Here is a 21,585-nt window from a genome sequence, read left to right as displayed (position 1 = left end):
CCCAAGCTTTCATTTTCATGTTACATTTGACAAGAGAAGTGTGAAGGATAAGCGGGCCTAACACAGGCCTCGCTCTCCCGACGTCCGCGCGCTGACAGCTCCCAGTCGTGACTGACAACGCCCGTACGTGCTCATGCAACCGTTCTTCGGACTCCCGAAACGGCCTTTCCTGGCGTCCCATTGTCGACCCCCCCACTCCGGAGAGACCGCCTTTCGCGGGGCCGTAACGTGGAACGCAACTGTCCGGTGGGCGGACGTAACTCAAAACCCGCTTCGATGTGCGACTCTTAAAACAAACGTGACGTGTTGATACCCTCGTCTAATTCGGCGATGATTTGAGCGTCCTCTTACGCTCATTCCGCTCGTGTCTTTCTCTGCGAGCGCCGCCGCTGAGTTATCGCGGCCTAAGTGCTTCTTCTGGCGTTTATATAGTTTGTCCCGGTAAATCTCACCATAGCGTGATGCGCACTAACTCACTGCGGTTATGTGTCACGTTAGCAGACGGTGATGCAGTCGAGCCGCCGTGTTTGTGTGTACAAGCGCAGTGAGCGGCGGGGAGGGGCGGGGGTGAAACCGCGAGGCTGTTTATCAAACTCGGAGGAAGTGGGCGTTGTTCGGCGAGTGCTTTGCCGTCGCGCCGCCACATCCTCTTTCGGGGGGCTGAGAATGTTCACATGAGGTACTGTTGACGACGTGTGTAATGTGGCCACAACGCAGCGACACGTGCACACAAAAAAAGATTGCTGATATCGCGGCATAGTTGGATTTAAGGTAATATTTTCAAACCTTTCCAGAAAGGGGGGAAAAAAAAAAAAAACGCCGCCAAACAAATTTGTCACAAAAAGTGGATATTCGGGTTAATTATCTGTCTTCTTCTCTGCTTCTGAAGAGCGTTTAGATCAGGGGTCTCATACTCAATATACATCAGGGCCGCACATGCATTCATCCATCCATTTTCTTTGCCGCTTATCCTCACGCGGAGAGTGCTGGAGCCTATCCCAGCTGTCAACGGGCCGGAGGCGGGGCACACCCTGAACCGGTTGCCAGTCAATCGGAGGGCACCTAGAGACAAACAGCCGGACTCACAATCACACCTAGGGGCAATTTAGAGTGTCCAATGAATGTTGCATGTTTTTGGGGATGTGGGAGGAAACCGGAGTGCTCGGAGGAAACCGACGCAGGCAGGCACGGGGAGAACATGCAAACTCCGCACAGGCGGGTCCGGGATCGAACCCGGGACCTCCCAGCTGATACGCCATGCTGCCTCAATTAGAAATTCAAAAGAAAAATCCAATCTTCTCAAAGTTTAAAAAGAAAAAAGTAAATGAACACAAATTTGATAAACAAGGAGGTGGCGCGGTGGTACAACTGGTTAGATCGTTGGCCTCACAGTTCTGAGGTCCGGGATTCAAAAATCAATTATTAAGAATCACATTTTAAAAATGTAATGATCAAATAAGTAATTGTTTAAAATATTTAGTTAGACAAGCGGATAAAATATATTTCAACCAAACAATTTAGAAAAAAAAATTGATGCAAGAAAATGTAATTTCATAAAATTATTCACACATTTGTTGTTTTTAAGTTAATGATAATATTACTTAATAATTATTTAATAGACTAAAAACATTAAATGCAAATGTTATTTACTGTATATTTTTAAATACATTATGCCTGTTTTTACAAATACATTCTTTTTTTTTTTTTTAATCAATGTACTTATTATTTATTAGCCAATTACTCCAGAAAATCAAAAGATAAATCATTGATCAAAATGAATGAACCAATAAATGCATACAAAAATAACAATGACATTGACATCCATGCAACAAATTTTCGGGGACTCAGTGGCCCTGACCGAGGAACGGAGTGGGCCACATGTAGCCCGCGGGTCCTGGCTTGCCCACCCCTGGCACACTCTTTAAAAAAAAAAAACAAAAAAACATTTGCTTAAACTTTGCTCAAGTCGATCGAGACGTCATTTTCAAAAGAGCTCCCGAGCGCAGGGCGAACGTGTCGGCGACCGCGACGAACGAGTCAGGCGGCGCCATCCCGGTTAGCGGCCTTGTTTTTCAGAACACCTGCCGAAAGTCTTTCTGAAAGCAAAAAACGCAGTCGCCGCACGCGACAGGATGTTCAACGCTGGGTGCGGGGAGGTGTGAAAGTTCGCACATGCTAGGACAAACCAAATCTAGTTTCTGAGAACGGAATATGATTATTATACAGTCTACCCATTTTCACCTTTTCATGCTGTGATTGGTCGCATTGTTTGAAATGGTAAAACTGTTTTTTTTCCCAAACATTAAAAATTTGATCCCTCCCCAAGGCCTAAAATACATAACTAAATTGCAACAACATCAACACATACAGTGAAGAAAAGAAGTATTTGAACCCCCTGCTATATTGCAAGTTCTCCCACTTAGAAATCATGGAGGGGTCTGAAATTTTCGTCACAGGTTCATGTCCACTTCTTCTTTTCCTTTCGGCTTGTCCCGTTAGGACAAATCATCTGGTGAACAACTACAGGAAACGTTTGACCTCTGTAACTGCAAACAAAAGGCTACTGAACCAAATTTTAACATTGGGTTTCTCAGGTGTTCAAATACTTATTTGCAGCTGTATCACACAAATAAATCATTAAAAAACTCATACGTTGGGATTTCTGGATTAGGTACAGTATATAGTTACGGGTACATTAAGATCCAGGACTCAAACACTTTGCCTTTTCCAGCACGAGCTAATTTGAACATTTTGGTTCGCAATAGGCAACTAAATATGTAAACATGTGGATTATTATATTATAAACAAGTCAATTTAAAGGTCCGCTGTCATGAAATGGATGATTTTTAGTATGTTATTAATGAAAATACGGCAAGCGGTATGGACCCATCCAATTTTTCACTGCAAAACATAATTTTGACATGTATGGGTTTTTGTAACTCCCATTATGAAAATCCTCTCCAGGGATTTGTTTTAGAGAAGAACCAGGAAGTGACGTACAGGGCAGAGGCGCCCCCTCGTGGACTCGTTTGTTTCCATTAGTTTTTCCTCCGGGAAGGTAGCTCGTTGTTCCTTTGTGTTAGCCAAAATGCCTGCTCGTTGTTTTGCTGGATATTGCTCAGAAGCGTGGAGGTAGATCGGACGGGGAGGCGGTTTGGCCATGATCCGCATATCATCTAAAGGGATTTGTTTTCGAGAAGAAGCAGGAAGTGACATACAGGGCAGTAGCACACTTAAGCAGTCTCGTATGTTTCTACTATTTTTACCTGCTGGAACGTTGCTCGTTGTTCCTTCGTGTTTGCCAAAAATGCTGGCTAGTTGCATTGCTGGATATTGCTCGAACACTCGCAAGGATGGATTCGCTCTTCATACTTTTCCAAAAGACCCGGTTCGTCGTAAAAAATGGATTGGACGGGTGCGAAGGACGACAGCTTCGTGGATTCCAAATGACAGGTTGGTGTGTATACAGCTACTAAAAAAAAATAATAGTTGGGGGAGGTCAGGGGTGCTAAAAGTGTCGATGTGCCACCCCGGCCGAAGCCGTCACCGGCGGACGGAGCGCTGCCGGGGTGGGCTGTCGCAGTGCCTGGATCGGATGGGAGGTGGTTTGGCTGCGTCGTCGCTTGCCGCTGGCGTTGTTGTCACTCACGGCCGAAGGTGGATTGGGCGGGGAGGTGGTTTGGCTGTGATCCGCATATCATCTAAATATGGGTCGAAACGATCACTACACTCGACTGTGAGATGTTCTCTTCTCCGAAAAGAGCTTCCGTGACAGAAGGGGCGTGTTCGTCTCCCATAGTAGTTGGCGCAGCGTGTTTTCATTGGCGAATGTCCCGGCGTGATGTCACGGACACAAGATGCAGCCAATATGGCTACCACTTTAATGTCGAATCAGACTTCTGCAACTTTGCGCACGGATGACGCGCTCTCCGCTCATATTTATTTTTTTGTATCGACATCAACGTGAATAATGTTATATGTCTTTTTCATGACAATATCTATTTTAGAATGTTTGTAGGCATGACACTCGACCTTTAATGCTGTGCAGTTCGTCACCAGTGCAACCACAATAACAGACAAGATGCATCATTTCCTGTGTGCTTGTAAATGCGCTTTTCCTAACACGTCTTTTGTATTGGTTCGTAGTGGACTCAACCTACCTAATACTGCAGTAAACCAAGCCGCTGTTACTTTGTACAATTGTACTGTATGGCGTGTCGTGAGTAAATCTCCCACAGAGTACTTCCTCAATCGGCGGTCGATGGGTGTTTATTTATTTACTGAACTTCAGGCGCAGCAGTCATCGATTTGAAGCAGAAGTCCATTTCAGGAGGAGCACTAATTTGTCCGAGCGGGCGACTTGTTGAAACGCGGCGCCGATCCGATTGGAGGACCGCAATAAGCGCGACGACAGAGATGAGCGGCCGCCGCATTTGATCGCTGTATCAATTATTCGTAATGAATTAAATTAGCGGGAGTGTAGTGAGGACAAGTGGTTGGGAAAAAAAAAAAAAATGGACGGATCGCCGGATAATCAATGGATGCATCTTGCGTGCGTCGTGGCTTGTTGTTATCTTTTTACAAGCAAACGGGGACTCGACAACATTGTTCGACGTCATCTTTCAGTTTGAATAAATATTAAGACGGCATTTCTTTGCCACTTTCTCCGGCCGGCGTCTGAGCATCAGCACGCGGCACCTCGTGATGAGCCCGTTTTGATTGCTCGGTGCATTGCGAGGCAACAAAATTATGATAATGTCCTCTCCAGTGGCGGCTTGAGGGTAGGAGGGGGGGTCGGTGGGTTGGTTGGGGGGGGGGGGGGGGGGAGCTGTGCCGTCTCTTCAGATTGACAGAGACAGCATGGAGCCCCCACCGTTAGAAGTATTTAAGGCGGTGTTTACTGTTGTCTTGGTTACCACCTGCATTGCTTTTTTTTTGGTTCTGGTCTGTAGCACCTGTCAGACATGGTTATCACACTCATTAGGGGGATTTCTACCTTCCAGCCGAATGGAAAACAAAGCCTTGCAGCGGCCCACCCGTTCCTCATGTACGGATGTGTATGTGGCGTATGTACATATCTCGCTACATTTTTTTTTTAAATTGAGAAAATTACATTATGAATCTCTTGGGAAAAACATCATCTTTTATGATCATTTTGGATCAAAGTGCTAAATAGGAGATATCATGATGGCAAACCAGTTGAGGCAAATCAACACACTCTCTGTTTGGTTACATGTAATTCATACACAATTCCATTGTTATTATTATTATTATGCCCTTCCCTGCTGCACTCTGCCTCTTCTATCTGTTTTCATAGTCAACAATACTTACATGGGCCACTTTATTAGGGGCACTTACGCATCCTCATGAGGAACAATAAAGTATGAAACACATATTCCACATATGAAATGGAAATGAAATATACCGGCGGCACGGTGGGTCACCTGGTAAATCGTTGGCCTCACAGTTCCGAGGACCCGCGTTCAATCCCAGACCTGCCTGTGTGGAGTTTGCATGTTCTCCCCGTGCCTGTGGGGTTTTTCTCCGAGCACTCCGGTTTCCTCCCACATCCCAAAAACATGCGACATGAATTGGACACTCTAAATTGCCCATAGGTGTGATTGTGAGTGCGGCTGTTTGTCTCGACGTGCCCTGCGATTGGCTGGCGACCAGTTCGGGGTGTACCCCGTCTCCTGCCCGTTGACCACTGGGAGAGGCTCCGGCACTCCCAGCGACCCTCATGAGGATAATCGGCAAGAAAATGGATGGATGGATGAAATATACCACGTATTTTTTCTTCTTTTGTGGTTTAAAGAAATATGGGATTAAAGAGTTACTATTTATTTTTCTATAAATTTTGATGATGAACTGTATTTGATCAAATAATAAAATGTAAAAAATAATTCAGCTTTACAAATATAGTACAAATTTTTAAGTGATGCTGTTGTCACCTTTTTGAAGGTCAAGTTCCTATAAACATTCTAAAATAGATATTGTAATGAAAAATACATATAACATTATTCACTTCAATGTCTACACGAAAAAATAATTATGAGCGGAAAGCGCATCATCCATGCGCAAAGTTGCGGAAGTCTCGTTCGACATCCGAGTGGTCGCCATATTGGGCAATCGTTATCCCTATCGTACCCTATCGTTTCGAGCCATATTTAGATGATATGCGGATCCCGGCCAAACCGCCTCTTCGTCCGATCTACCTCCGCGCTTTTGAGCAATATCCAGCAATACAACGAGCAGGCATTTTGGCTAACACGAAGGAACGACGACCTACCTTCCAGGAGGCAAAACTAGTATAAACAGAAGAGACCGCTTGAGTGCGCTACTGCCCTGTACGTCACTTCCTGCTTCTTCTCAAAAACAAATCCCTGGAGAGTATTTTCGTCGAATATACCTCAAAATCATGTTTTGTGGTGGGGAAAAAAACAGATGGTTCCATACCGGCTGCTGTTTTTTTTCCTTAATAACGTAGTATAAAAATCATGCATTTCACACCAGTGACACTTTAAACTGTGTAGGTGTACCAAATGTTGTTGCTGAAAGGAGATTAAGCGGAGTAAGATCACATGCCCGGTCTGATTCAAAGGTACCACCGTATTCCTGTCAATTGTCTTCGGAAGGTCGATTATGTGGAAGGTTTCTTCGGCAGCGGTTCGCGTCAGCGTATCAGGAGCGAGCCAGCCAGTGTGTTACCAAGGAGTCGTTTACTTCATTAACCCGGCTAGATCGCTGAAGCCTTGCTAATCAACCTTGTCACACGTCCCATTAATTCATCACTCTATCAGCAGGGCCCTCGCTCCCTCTGACTCGCGAGCGCGCGTTGCGTTGTTGTTATTCTCGTATTATCGCACCAGACGCTTATTTTTTTTCTCCCCCCTCCACCCCACCCCACGCGTCTAGAGTCACGCGTCTGTCTGGGCCGACCCCATTAGCTCGCTCGGTCCCGTGGGTTTCTCGGCTCTGATGAACCCTCTGCTGCCCTTCCAGATTAGTGGACTCCCTGAGAAAAGCCCTTCGTCGACGGGGATCCTCTTCCCCTCTCGCAATGTCATCTCAAGGTTAGCATAATGACTCTCAGCGCTCTCTTTCCAGACACACTCACGCGCTGCGCTTCTCAGATGAACTTCCAGGTGCTCTTGTTATTTTCATGATGAGCTCTCCTAGCTGTATTATTCATAAAGGCGGCAGTTATTGACAGCCGCGTCAATTGGATCCAGCTCTTGATCGTTCTCATTACAAATATTTGCCGACCTGATAATTGATTGTTAAATCGTTTCCCCGCCCTCCCTCACGTCCTGGCTTCTCCGTTACAGGGTATAGAGCTCGTGCACCGAAGTCAAGTGACTGGCCGTACTGCCGGTCAAGCAAAGCTTTGCTCAATGCTAAGTCGATTGGAGACGACACGGAAAGACGTCTTATAGCACGACGCCCAGAGTTTTGTCCGATACCGTTAAACATTGAGAAGGTGATAATAAACGAAGGTACGTGGAAAAATGAGAGACGCTTGGCATAGAGGAACCATATTTAGCGCTGAAGTCGATGTTTTCGCCGATAGGAAATTGGACCGTTAACCCATTTCCGCTTGTCGTGGACAACTGGATCTACACGTGGATCTGGTGAGTAAGTCGTCGAGATTCACACGGAAGAGTTTGAAAGCGTAGAAAAGTCTGGACGCATGCAAGTACTTCGTCACTGGATCTGTTCTCAACGGGGAGACGGCTTGTGAACGTGGAAGTGTGTCCGGCTACACGTTAACCTTTGCCGAAATCCATCAATCTTTTCAGGTCGTATTCAATACAAATACATCTGGTTTTATACTCACTTGCATTCATTAACTATGATTGGAAAAAAAAAGAAGACAAGCGAGAACAATGCGTTTAAAAAAACCGAGTCGGCTCCTCCTCCGTACACGAAGCGTGTTGCGGCCACACATTAAACTTCGGTAAACCTCTCCGTGACAGACATTCTTTTTAAAAATATGCATTGGTTTCAAATTAGTCCGATGCGTATTTAAAAAAAGAAAATCAACCGCTGGAATAGGCTTCAGCCACCGTACACGGAAGCGTGTTGGGGCCTCACGTTAACCTACGTAAACTTCTGTGTGACCCATTATTGTATTTATTATTTTCTTTTTTTAAATATGCATTGGACTCATTTGAGAACAATGCATATTAAAAAAAATAGAGGTTTACCGAAGTTGAACGTGTGGCCGCACCGCGCTTCCGTGCACGTTGAAGACGACTCCCTGTCATTTTATTTTTTTTCTTAAACATTATTGTTCTCAAATGAGCCAACTTGGCATTATAAATACTTCTTGGCAATTTGAGATTGAGAAGAACAATTCCTACCTGAATGAATTGATCGCTACACGGGCGTGTGCGTATTTTGGTCGGGCACCATCCATCACGTTTAATTGTCGAAATCCATCCATCTTTTCTGGTCTTTTCAGCTGGTATTCTATAGAATGACCTCTTTGAATATCTGTCTCGTCTGTTGTGACAACCGACAGCACAACAAGACCCGGGCGTCGTGACTATTCTGCTCCGGTTCAATGTCTCCCACACCGCCGAGCAGCTACTTTTTGACCGGCAATATGGCGCCGTGAAAATGGTGACGTCTGCGGACGAGCGCTATAAGTCCAAGAGCAAAAGTATTGCCGTGTTACAGTGCATGACCGGTGCTACATATGGAGGATATTCACTTTTTATGCATCGCAAATCAGACGGCACTTACTTGGAGTCCCACTCGAGGCGATAAAGATGTTCCCGCGGAAAAGGCAGTGAGCGATGAAGGAATTGGGACGGCGCGTAGCGCGGCGTCGGATAAATGACGACATGGCCGGGACACGTTCATCTTTGTGTGTTCATCTTAACGGGCGTGAGCGATTTCTTGTAACTGTGAATACTGATGAAAGGATTATCTGGATCGTTCCGGCACGAGCGTCGGCCCGTCTCTTTCCAGCCCGTCGTAATTCAATATTTACAATTTTAAGCCGGGAAACTGCTCCCTCTCGGCTGCCTGTATCTGGTTTCCATGGCAACCCATTTGAGGAGGGAAGAGTGCCATCTGTATGTGTCCGCGTGTCTGTGTGTAGCGTTTTCTGATACGCCGCAATTGATTGGCTGTTGGGGAGCAGCTGTTGACCTCGCCAGTCTCGGGGGTCTCTTTGTATTCTTGCGCATATCCCAAATCAATACACTCGCACGCGTGTGAACACTCCCGCCCGCGCGCACACGCGGACACACTGACAGACGAGTGACAAATTAATAATTAATGGCTGGAGAAACATTACAAATGCAGATGTGGCTTGGCCAGAGGGATGGTTTTGCGAGTCTGATTAATGTTGTGAATTACAACAGTCAGCGCGTCGTAGCGCAAATACACGGCTGTAGCATGGAGGCCAAAATTATTCCTACCTCGGCAGAATATTAATTGCAAGTTGTATTTTTTTTTTTTTTTGTAACTCCCGTTACACTGGTTACTCGTAAAACTGCATCCATCGGGTGTGAATAAACTGATCTAAATAATATATAAATACCCAAAATAGCTTTGTAAAAATCCAGCGTTGTATCGTAAATGAAATGCATGTTCACAAATGGTCATATTAATAATTGATGACTGGAGAAACAATACAATTGCCAGATGTGTCTTGATCTGGGGAGGGGGCAGAATTGTTGATGAGTGTGATAAATGTGAATAAAATACAATAGCCATCACAGATATAATGTATTGGAATACAAATTTATCTGTATAGCGCATTTCATACAAGCGGTAACGCAATGTGCTTTGCATGATTAAAGGCATTTGAAAACAAAAAGATAAAACATTTCAAATGGGATAAAAACAATAAAAATGACAAACAAAATATTAAAAACAAGACAATTAAAACCACATACAGTGCAAGAAATATGATCAAAAAGTGGACATATTCTAAAAAGCATGAGAAAAAAAGAAGAGTTTTCAACTTGGATTTAAAAACATTCACAAAGTTGGGGCTGACCTCACCTCTGTTGGCAACTTATTAAATTTGTGTGCAGCATAATAGCGAAATTCTGCTTCACCATGTTTGCTTTGGACTCTGACTGGAAGCTAGTGCAAGGACTTTAGGATGGGAGTTCTATGCTCTGACCGCTTTGTTTTGGTCAGAACGCGAGCTGCAGCTGTTTAATACTCTTTTTTTTTTGGGAGTTCGGTCAGAAGACCATTACAATAGTCAAGTCGACTTGAGATAAAAGCACGGCTGAGCTTTTCCTGGTCTGCTTAACACATGCAAGACTTCACTCTAGATATGTTCTTCAGATGGTAGAAGGTAGTTTTTGCGATTGACTTGATGTGATTGTTGAAAGTCAGGTCGGAATCAATCCGAACGCCAAATTTTCGGACTTGGTCTTTGGTTTTTAAAGATAGAGAGTCCAGGTGCAGTTTAAATTGATACGTTGCAACACGAACACCAAATGCAGACCCAAGAAAATAGACAAAACGCCTACACATACGCATACGGAGCTAGAAATTAACACCCGTCAGATCATCAAATGTGGATTATTTCCATCATGGCGGATTCGCTTGAAAAATCTATTACAATGTAACAATGCTGAGTTGCTCGCAACTCTGGGAAACACTGGCTGCTGACCCCCCCCACCCCCCACCCTCCCTCCACACACACACGCAAACAAACGCAAAGGTCATCTGATATAAATTGTGTTATTTGTTCATCTTAAAGCTCCATTTTCCAAACAAGGATGGTCGAGTTTTGCATCAGAACCTAAAATGTACGTAGCCTCTGTCGGTGATGAACATTGGAATTTGGAACACCTTCGTGCTCGTGCAGCATCATCTATCGTCATTTTAGTCGTGGTTAATGAACCAAACATATGCCGTGGAGACAAAGGCAATAAAACGTGTTTATTGGTTCACCCAAGGGTTTCTGTTGTTTCCCATTAAAAAAAAAAATCAAAATACAATAAAACAGCATATGATGAGATTTATATGTTTAGTTAGCGCCTATGTAGACAAGTGCACAGTTGAATGGAGATTCCTCTTTTTGTGTTCAGATCTTGAGATAATTCCATAAATCCATCCATTTTCTTTGCCGCCTATCCTCACCAGATTTTTAAAAAGTGACATTCTAAAATTTCCGTTTACATCCATCTATTCATATATTTCTATGTACACTGCTCGTCATGTTGCCCAATGCAAACTAGTCTGGCCATATAGGATCAAACGCGTCGTACCAGTCAAAGCAAAAAGTCGTGTCAAGAAATCGGTGACGTTCTCTTCCAGACCCGCAAGTGGAAGTCATGCGCATTGCAAAGCGGTGGACCCTCAAAAGAAAAGAAGCGACAAGCCTAACCGTTGAAATCCTTCATCTGATCCGGTGAGTCCCGTTTGCTTTTGACCTGATCAGGATCGTTTGAAGTGCGGCGACGACGCCGCTGAATTTACGCAGTGACAACATGAACTTGAAGGTTTAGTTGAGTTGTTTTTATGGAATCCACTTGATGCTTAGTCCTATTTTGCAAAAACTGTTAAGAGCCGAACCAGACATGGCCGGTGTTATGTCTCTTATCTGGGGGGGGGGCGCTTCTGTCTACTCACACAACAACCACCTCCCATCCATAGTGGAACTTTGGTTAAGAGGTGGATAACAAGTAACAATAACAAGTTTGCATTTTTTGGGGGGGGGGTAGGGCAGGGGTGTCAAACTCATTTTTGTTGCGGGCCACGTTGTAGTTACACTTTCCCTCAGAGGTGCCGTTATGAATGTGAAACCGTGAAAATCTTTCACCTCATCATATTTACAGATGAAATTTGCGAGCTAGTTTTGTAATCTCAAATGAAGGCAAATGGGTTTTAGAGCTATTGCTGTTGTTTGGGCACGGAATATTCCTTGCAATATCTCAGTGTTAGCAGCTATGATATGACAATTTGAAACTTTAGTTAGTTAGTTTTAGTTTTTTTTTTTTTTTAAGTCATGGAAGTTGCTACTCATATTTTGCCTTTGCGGGCCACATCAAGTCATTCGGCAGGCCAGATTAGGCCCCCGGGCCTTGAGTTTGACACCTGTGGCGTAGGGTATTAAAAGTTTCTTTCGGCTTGTCCCTTTCGGGGTCGCCACAGCGTGTCATCTCAGATGAACGCACATATGTTTGGCACAATTTTTACGCCGGATGCCCTTCCTGACGCAACCCTTCTCAGGGAGTGGAGGCCCCAGTGGGATACGAACCCACAACCCCTGGTTTATCAAACCAGTGCTCTAACCACTGAGCTACAGGGTATTAATGGTCTACATATGACCATTAAGTTCATTTATTGCGTTTTTGCATTTTTTTTTTTTTTTTTGCTCAAAAAAATGAAATTGGAAGTTGATTCTGGTGACATCAACCATTTTGGAGGAATTCTTAAATAATTGCGATCAGAGTGTTCATGTCTGGTGGTACTGGTTAGAGCGTTGGCCTCACAGATTTGAGGTTCGGGGTTCAAATCCCAGCCCTGCCTGTGTGGAGTTTGCATGTCCCCCCCGTGCCTGGGTGGGTTTTCTCCGGGCACTCCGATTTCCTCCCACACCCCCAAAACCTGCATTAATTGGGCAATCTAAATTGCCCCTAGGTGTGATTGTGAGTGCGGCTGTTGTCTGTCTCCACGTGCTCTTCGATTGGCTGGTAAACGGTGCATGGTGTACCCCGCCTCCTGCCTGATGACTGCTGGGATTGGCTCCAGCACTCCTGTCACCCCTGTGTGGATAAGCGGTTGGGAAAATGGATGGATAACCGTTTTTCAGTGACAAAATTGAGACATAAAAAACGAGACTTTAAAAATCGCAAATAGGTGAGTTTTTCCACGAATGGGATGGATCCCCAAATAAATCAGCGAAAAGGTGAAAAATTGTTTAAAAGTGTGCCCACCCGAAAGAAACAACTCGACAGGATGTGGTCCAGTGGGGCGCAGGGCGAGTTGCCACCAGATGGAGGCGATGTGGCTCCTCCTCAGCTCAGCTCAGCTCAGCTCAGTTCAGGCGGCTGGGTGAGATCATTACCAGACAGCGGGCTCGGGGCTCCGACATTCACCGATCAGGATCCGGGAAGGCAGCAGAGCCAGAGAGCCCACTCCTAGCCTCGATCCCACGCAAGCGGCGGGCGGGGGGGGGGTGCGGGGAGGGAAGCCACCCCCAGACCACAGCGGCTCCTCTTGCGCTGTCTGTCGCTCGGGCTCGAGAGCTCCGCGTCGTCGCTGACATTTTTGCCCGCTCGGAGACGGATGCGGGCTCTTGTTTTGACTGCGGTACCGGCCTTCGCGCGTCTGCTTTGCTACGGATTTGTGGGGGAATCTCAACTTGTCGAAGCTCCGCCAGCGCTTCGGCGGTCCTGGAACGGACGCCCCGGGGACGCTCGTTGTCCGGCCGCCAGGCGAGCCGCAAAGGAGCGCGCTTCTTCCAGCTCGGAGTTGGACATAAACGTCTCTCATTGGATTCCACCTCCCTCGGCGGCTTCTTCTTCTTCTAATTTTTTTTACCCCCCCCCCCTCTCATCACATCGGTTGCATACCCCATTTTGCTATTTTTCTTTCTCATTTTCAAAGCAACGCTGACGCCATTTTCCTCGTTTTTTTTTTTTTTTTGTGTCAAAAAGCATCCAAGTAAATTCCAGTAGCATGTGACAGCTCCCCGGGACGCTGTCATCCCATCCGTCGCCCGTGTAAAACGTGTCTAAATGGATTGTAAATGATCTTGATAAATAATTTACACGTCAAAGCCGAGTGTGTGACAACATTAGACATGGGTAAGTGGCCTCCTCCTGCACCTGAATACACCTCTTCTGTAAATATTGAACATTATTGCTTGCATTGGATGTCCATGACGATGCCTTCAATGTAAATGTACACTTTCTTGTATATTGCAATATTGCATTTTTTTGCATCTTGTGGCTGCCTTTACAGTTTTAACAACATAGCAGTGGTGGTGTTTCCCCACTGGAAAAGATGCCGTTTCCTGCACAGTATCAGAATATTAGTGTTATTTGCACCTTGAGGGATAGAAATCCACTCTTGGACTCTGAGTTAAGTAAGTAGTAAGTAAGGATGAGCTGTTTTTTTTAAGATGCACGAAACCCTGTTGGACCTTTAAAGTCAATTACACCAGAATTCGGAATTTGGAGAAAATAAGGCCTCCAAAGTTTGTGGCATTTTTAGTGACGCTAATTCCAACGTAAGGATCAGCCTTAATCGGGGATATTAAGCATAACGTACGCGGTAAATGAAATACAATAATCGGACTCACATTGGAAGTAGCGTGACCGGCTGCAGCGTCACCAATTGTTGTCGAAGTTAAGGCAGAGTTCCGCGTTATTTTGTGATTTGCAGACGTTCCGGATCAAGAAAGTTCAAATGTCTGGTGCGAGAGGTGCATCTTATAGTCTTATTAGTCCATCTATCCATTTTCATTGCTGCTTATCCCCACAAGGGTCACGGGGAGCGCAAGAGCCCATCCCAGTTGTCAACGGGCAGGAGATGGGGTACACCCTGAACTGGTTGCCAGCCAATCACAGGGCACATAAGAGACAAACAGCCGCACTCACAATCACACCTAGGGGCAATTTAGAGCGTCCAAATAATGTTGCGTGTTTTTGGGATGTGGGAGGAAACCCACGCAGGCACGGAGAGAACCTGCAAACTCCACACTCCGGGATTGAGCTCGGGACCTCAGAACTGTGAAGCCAACGCTTTACCGGCTGCGCCGCCGTGCCGCCAGTCTCAATATTAATGCGGTTGACTTATTTTTACACTTCTATGAGATTTTATGCTGATGATAGACAAATTCAGGCTTTGGTGTTTACGTGTTTCTTCCAATGTGTTGTTGCCACCGAAGTGGACGTAAGAACTCACACTTTGGAATTTATGAACGGGGTGGGGGTGGGAGGGAGCTTATTTCCACCCCCCCCCCCAAGCTACTTTGTAATGTAGCCCTAATTATCGGCGGTGCATGATGGGTGTTTTGCCTTCCTCTCGAATGTCTTTCGTCAGCATTTCCAAAAGGTTTCACGCGGCCCTCTGGCGCGCGACGCAACGCAGGCTCGGTATTATTCTGCCGTACGGTCCGCAGGTGAGGCCCGACGGGGCGAAGGCTGACAGACGCCCATCAAACGTCGGCCCTGAAAGATAAATAGACACGCGTTCATTATCCGGGCAGAGTCTGGAAAATTGGTCGGGTGCTGTTGTGTAAATGGTGGTGGAAGGTCGAGGAAAAATAAAAGATGAGCTTGCAAAGAGGTGGAACTCGAGGAATTCAGGTAAAACTATTGCAGTTTTTTTTTTTTGTGTGTCTGTGTAGTGCGAAAGAATGCACGATAACAAATCACTTATTAGGTAATGGAACGCCAGCGCAATCTTTAAATTAAGGCATGAGGAATCAATAAGGTGCGTCCCCGTCCGAGCTGGATAGCCAGGGTGGAAATAGGATCGCAGGAAAAAGGGGGAAGCTGGGGGGGGGGAGTATGAACAGCATCCAAGGACAAATCTAAGTGTTGGCAGGCTCTCTTAGTGGAATATCAGCGCTGGATCACCTTTTGGCAGAGGGAGGCAGGGAGGAAGGGAGGAGGGGTGAGGTAGCGCCGACATGAAGCAAAGCAACACAGCTTGGTGGGGAGGAGGAAGGGGAGACACTTGGGGAGCATCAGAGGTGTTTTTGCTGACAGCCATTTTGTGGCTTCGGCTGCTGTAAAACGTTCGCGCTGGTCCGCGTGCGCGCTGCCGCCGAGCAACGCGAACCCTTCGCGGGGTTGAAATCGAGAGATTGGCGTGTTATTCAATAAAACGATCGGAATTGCAAATCATCACGTGTTATTGCTGAATGGTGTTTTTAACAGGATGGGGGAAACGCTTCCAAATGTTCTGAACTCCTGTTTCCAAAAAAAAAAAACATAATTCAGCAAGATTATAGCCGTTAGCTGATATCATCTTTCACGTTTTCTTTAGACCACAGACTAGTTGAGACTGAATCAGCAGTGCAAGATGCAATCAATCAACAATCGTTTCCCAGTTAATCAATTAATGGATGTCTTCGTCCCATCCTTATTGCACACCCCAGACCGCCGACATTAAGGCTCATTTTACTGTCATGTACAGGCATGACATTCATTTCTTGCCACATTTAATCACCGTAGTCGAACACAGCAAGCGCACACTGAAGCGGCGTTAACTTTTCCAGCACCCACGGGTGCAATTAGGAGTCCTGATCGGGGCGAATCCGCTGCGAGCGCTTGGTTTTTATCGGGTGCCGATAACCGGAGGAGGCTCGGCTTAAATGACTTTCTGATAACCCCGGCTGGGGACTCAAACCGGCGACCCTTTTAGGCTGCATTCTTTAGAGTCCCTGCGTGGTGGGAAAAAACACAGCGGAGGCGACTGTGTTTAACAAGCTTGCCAAATTTCAATGGAGCGAGTGTAGAATGGGCCGTTCTGATGGCGATCATAAGCTCCGCCCCCTGGGCCATGTCCCACAAGCTTACAAAATGGCGATTGAACACAACAAGTTTGAAGTCGATTCTCTATCGCGTATTCCAGATAATATTGCGGTATGTTTTTTTTTTTGCCAAATGCGTCAGACTTGTCCAAGAGAGTTCTAGGGAGATGTCTCAACTGTTTCACGCAAGGATATGTACACGGGATTAAGATTTTAGACGGAGCAGGAGGCAATGTCAGAGTTTTTCAGGCGAAACATTGGCGATCGATGTAAAAAAGTTTGACGCCTCACAGACTTGACTATTGAAATCCAACAGGATAAAATAGCGGAATCGTACCGCGCATGTAATGCAGGGTGAATACTTTGTACTTGGAAAGCTCACGAGTAATATCATTCAGTGGGTGTATTCTTTTGACTTTGCTGGTAATCGAACCCAGCGCTCTGTCTTAAAAGTCTGATGTGATCCAAATAGGTAAATGGACATTTCTCTTGCATGACACGGCGCATTTACTTAACGCTAACCCGACTCTTCGGCATAAAACATGACACACTTCGTTCAGCAGGTCAGTGATACGCTGACAAAGTGAAAGTGGCTCTCCTGCAGTGTATAAAGCCCAGATAATAATTCAAGGTACTTCTCCCTCACTCACCTTCAAACATACAGCCTTGTGTTTTGTTGATATTGTCCACATTTAGTTGTACGCGCGCTCTTCCGCGAGCCTTAATCCATCGTAGACGCTTGGTCAACTGTGTTTTAGGCTTTGGAAAATGAATCAATCTAGCTGGATATCTTTCATCAGATTTGCACGTTCCCCAAGCGCATCTGAGGACCATTTTCTTCGTAACATTAACTTTTCCAAGCGCACGCTACTGACCACCGGCATGGCTTGTGGGACAATACGGTGAGAGGGGTAATATAGGAACCAATTAACAAACGCAAATATGACTGTTTCGTTAACGTCTATTCTGAGGAAGACAAACTCTGAAAACATTCTGTAGAAACAATGAAAAGAGAAAGCGTATGTAAACTTAAATGATAATTGTGGTAAATATGCAAGATTATTCCTGGCAAAGCCAACAAAAGACCACACTTGAGTCCATTTCTTGTTTTCCATATTCATAGGGCAATTCGAGATGACCCCAAAGGCCCCCGGCTTCATTGCGCCGCTTGCTTTGGTCGCCATCTTATTGTTCTTTTTTTTTTTTTTTTAATCGGCTTTGAATCATGCAAAGTATGTCCCACTGGGCAAGAGGAAAATCAATCCAGAGGATTTGCTGAATCAATATGAAATCGTGGAGGGGAGTATTGCGATGGCTCGATTCATCAATATTTCCTTTACTTGTATTGCATTACGCTATAATTTCATCCTTGTACGTCATGCTCATTTTACTCTCTTTGACCGATTTTATCTTTGGTGTTGGACTCCGCAATATGTTGGAAAGAATTTTTTGACTGCTTCTCGAATTCAAAGTTTCATGAATGCCCGAAAGCCAAGGCGAAAGCGATTCATTTTTTTTTTTTAATGGCCTTCTATAATAATCCATCCATTTTTCATTTCTGGTGCCCTCATTAGGGTCCCCACCTGACCTTGGATGAGAGGCGGGGTTATGGCCTGCGCTGGTCGCTGTCTTAATAATACTTAATACATAATTATCCTGATTGGAGGCGGTACGGTGGATCAGCTGGCAAAGCGTTGGCCTCACAGTTCTGAGGTCCCTGGTTCAACCCCAGACTTGGCTGTGTGTCGTTTGCATGTCCTCCCTGTGCCTGCGTGGGTTTTCTCTGGGCACTTCGGTTTCCTCCCACATCCCCCCATCAAAAAATGCACCATGAATTGGACACTCTAAATTGCACCCTGAGGTGTGATTGTGAGGTGGGCTGTTTGTCTAAATGTGCCCTGCGATTGGCTGGCAACCCGTTCAGGGTGTACCCCGCCTCCTGCCCGTTGACAGCTGGGATGGGCTCCAGCACTCTTCGTGATCCTTGTGAGGATAAGAGGCTAAGAAAATGAATGGATGGATGGATGGCTGGAAGATAAACATGGGGGTGGCACGATGGAACAACTGGTTAGACCGTTGACAGTTCAGGTGTACCCCGCCTCCTGCTTGACGATAGCTGGGATAGGCTCCAGCACTCCCCGCGACCCTTGTGAGTTTAAGCGGCAAAGAAAATAGAGGGATAGATGGATGGATGGACTCCATATTGCCCCTAGGGGTGATTGTGAGTGTGGCTGTTTGTCTCCATGTGGCCTGTGATTGGCTGGCAACCCGTTCAGGGTGTACCCCGCCTCCTGCCCGTTGACAGCTGGGATGGGCTACGGCACTCCCCTTGACCCTCGTGGGGATAAGCGGCAAAGAAAATGGATGGAAGGATGGATTTTAAAAAAGGAAGACTATGATGCACACAGGGTAGGCATCTACTCTTCTCTGGAGAAAAAAAAAAAAATCCATTATAGAAAATGATGCATGCCACAGGTACGGAAATACGGCGCCGTCCCGCTTCGATCGTTCCCCCGAAACTCTGCCGCACCCTTCCAGAAAGGTCTTCACGTGATTGGATCGGAATGAAAGTGAGAGAAAAACGAAAATGGAAGACTTGCGCTGTTCGCGATCTCTGTGAAATGGTCGAAGCGCTTCTCATCAAAGGAAAACAAAAGTACAACAACAGGCAGGTGTGCGTTTGTGGTTTTGGATATGTGTGTGTTCGTGGGAGAGTGAGAGAGAGAGCGAGCGAGCGAGCGAGCGAGAGAGCTATTTGTGAGTCCACCTCGGGCTGCTGGCTATGCAGCCTTAAAAGGTTGTGTTTGTGTTGCCATGTCTTGCTCCCCATCTCTCTCTGGCCGATTTCTCCTGCGCGCACAAATCCGCACGTTTTTGCCTGCGCGTCTACGCCGTTCACCCCCCTCGTCGCTGCCCATCTGCATTTCATCATCGCTGTTTTATCATAATGGTCTCCAGAGCGGGGAGGAGAGCCAAAACGACGTGTCCCATTCGCGGCCTCTCGCATCCCGCCCGCCCGAGTGACCTTCTGCTTTTTTTTCCGGGCGGTCGGGACGAACATAATAAAGCTTTTTATGCGGCTGGTCTGGCCTCTCACAATCCCTCCGCTGTCTGAGGCGAGCCGACGCGCGGACGTGGAAGCGAGTTTTTGTCCGTCGGGGAGAAACGGCGAGGAGGACGGCGCGGCTCGGGCTAGGTGAGGGAGGCCCGCGGTGGGGTCAGTCCTTACATAAACGCCGCGCATGCCTGCCAGTAACAGAGAACTAACACAGCTTAGGGCCGCTGCATGGGGGAGGAGTGACAGACATGACCCAGCTGAGTAGTTTCACGCAGTTATGACCCAGAATAAAGATTGCCATAATTCATGTGGACATCTTGCTGTCACACTGCAGTCGGAGTAGTCCTGGGTCGATTCCTCTTTGATGCCCGTGGATGGACGTCTATGTGCGGGATGTTGTGCTCGGCAGCTGTCTCTTACTTCCTGTCATTGTGCTCGGTCACATGACGGACAGGGGGGCTTTCACTCGTGCCATTGAGGGCGAGTCACCGGATTTTGACATCAGGGAGACGGCGGCTCTTGAGGAACAAACGGGGGTCGCGCAGGTTGACTTTTGAAGACTTCACATGGAACAAAGATGGTTGCCAGTGGGGTTACGCCGCTGAACATGATGGGGGATTTGGCCTTTTGATGTTTGCATGCAAGCAGTTGGGTCTCTGGAGTGCATGTGTGACATTAAACGACCCACTCCATCTTTAGTTTTCTTCCTAATTTTGTGCCTCTGAGCAAGCAGTTTTCCACTTCCAATGTTATGAAACGGGGTCTAATTAAGGACCTGCCGCAAAGCGAGTTTCTTGGTCAATGACGTGCCAACTTGGGGCTTTCGGTGATGTCATGCGCCGTACTGTCTAATTCTGGTACTTGGTGAGGGAATCCCATGGTAATAACGAAATCAAATCCATCCATTTTTCCAAGCCGCTCATCCTCACAAGGGTCACGGGAAACCTAGAGCCTATGCCAGCTAGCTTCGAGCGAAAGGCGGACTACACCCTGAACTGGCCGCCAGTCGGTCACAGGGCGGATATCGACACCATCACCGAGCGGGGAATCGATCCCACGCTGCCCGCACCTAAGTCCCAAGTACCACTACACCAGGACTCAGCAACCTTTTTGAGGCCGAGGGCTACTTCGTGAGCACCGATCGTATGAAGGGCTACGTGACCTGTTTGCGGCAAATTTCAGACTCAGTTCATTCCACGTCCATGAAATATTTTTGGTTTTAATTTAGTGTAGTACATGACATTGCAGGTATTTTAAAAATTAAGCAAGTCAGGTTGAGAATTTAAAGCACAAATAATAGTAACAATTTGTGGCCTGTGGGATTTTTAGAACATACCTCGCGGGCGCCGCGTTGGTGACCCCTGCACTGCACTATTCGTGACGCTTATCGAATCCTTTTGGGCGATTGCTTTAAGTTTCGAACTTTGTATGCGAAGTGGGGTTTGTAATTAGTGGTGATTTTGCACACTAATAGCGTGGAGTTTTCTGGGCTTCACAACACGTTAATCGACAGTTAAATGATTAAGCACATGAACTTGTTGACAAAGGGGTAGGGGATTGTTGGTATTTTTGTTTTTTTTTTTTTTGAAGAAAAACAACAAAAACAAAGATAAAATGTAATTTTGAGAGCATTTATAGCACAGATCTCAAAGCGCGAAATGAAAACTTAGCACTCCACGATGCAAAATGTGGCAAATGAGCGCATATGGATTTCGATGAGCGGATTCGCGCCGTAGAAGGAAATTGTTAAGCCCGCCGCAGTTTGTAGCTGGTGCAGAGCAGGTTAGCGTAGCAGCCTGCTAGCATTCCCCAAGTCGTTCCCGAGCAACGCGGAAAACCGGGAGCGATGGGTGCCCCTCGGACGCACTTTTACGGCTGGCGGCTCCTCCGACTCTGTTTTCACATGCGCTTGAAAGCAGTTTTTCACCGAGGCCGGTACGATGATGTCATCAACAAGGGTTACCGCGCCAGGTCGACCCGAGTCTAAAATCCATACCGAAAGGCAAATTTATGCCGCCTACAAGATATACGTACTGCATGTACTGCGCATTTATATGCA

At 46.3% G+C, this 21,585-nt stretch overlaps 1 protein-coding gene across 6 annotated transcripts in view; it reads left to right on the top strand.

The window, feature by feature from the left end:
• The window catches only part of setbp1 (SET binding protein 1), a 70,216-nt gene that overhangs the window by 1,881 nt on the left and 46,750 nt on the right, over window positions 1-21,585 (top strand). Inside the window, exons 3-6 of one of the 6 annotated variants that reach the window (XM_061817882.1) lie at window positions 7,003-7,073; window positions 7,329-7,496; window positions 7,571-7,631; window positions 11,296-11,389. The gene's annotated coding sequence lies outside the window, so the exon portion shown is untranslated. The other 5 variants (XM_061817885.1, XM_061817884.1, XM_061817886.1 and 2 more) reach the window with 5 other exon arrangements.

This window comes from Syngnathoides biaculeatus, chromosome 4 (assembly GCF_019802595.1).
Source record: "Syngnathoides biaculeatus isolate LvHL_M chromosome 4, ASM1980259v1, whole genome shotgun sequence".
NCBI classification, from domain to species: domain Eukaryota; kingdom Metazoa; phylum Chordata; class Actinopteri; order Syngnathiformes; family Syngnathidae; genus Syngnathoides; species Syngnathoides biaculeatus.
The sequence above is the reverse complement of the archived record's forward strand: the minus strand, read 5'-3'. Positions and strand labels throughout refer to the sequence as shown.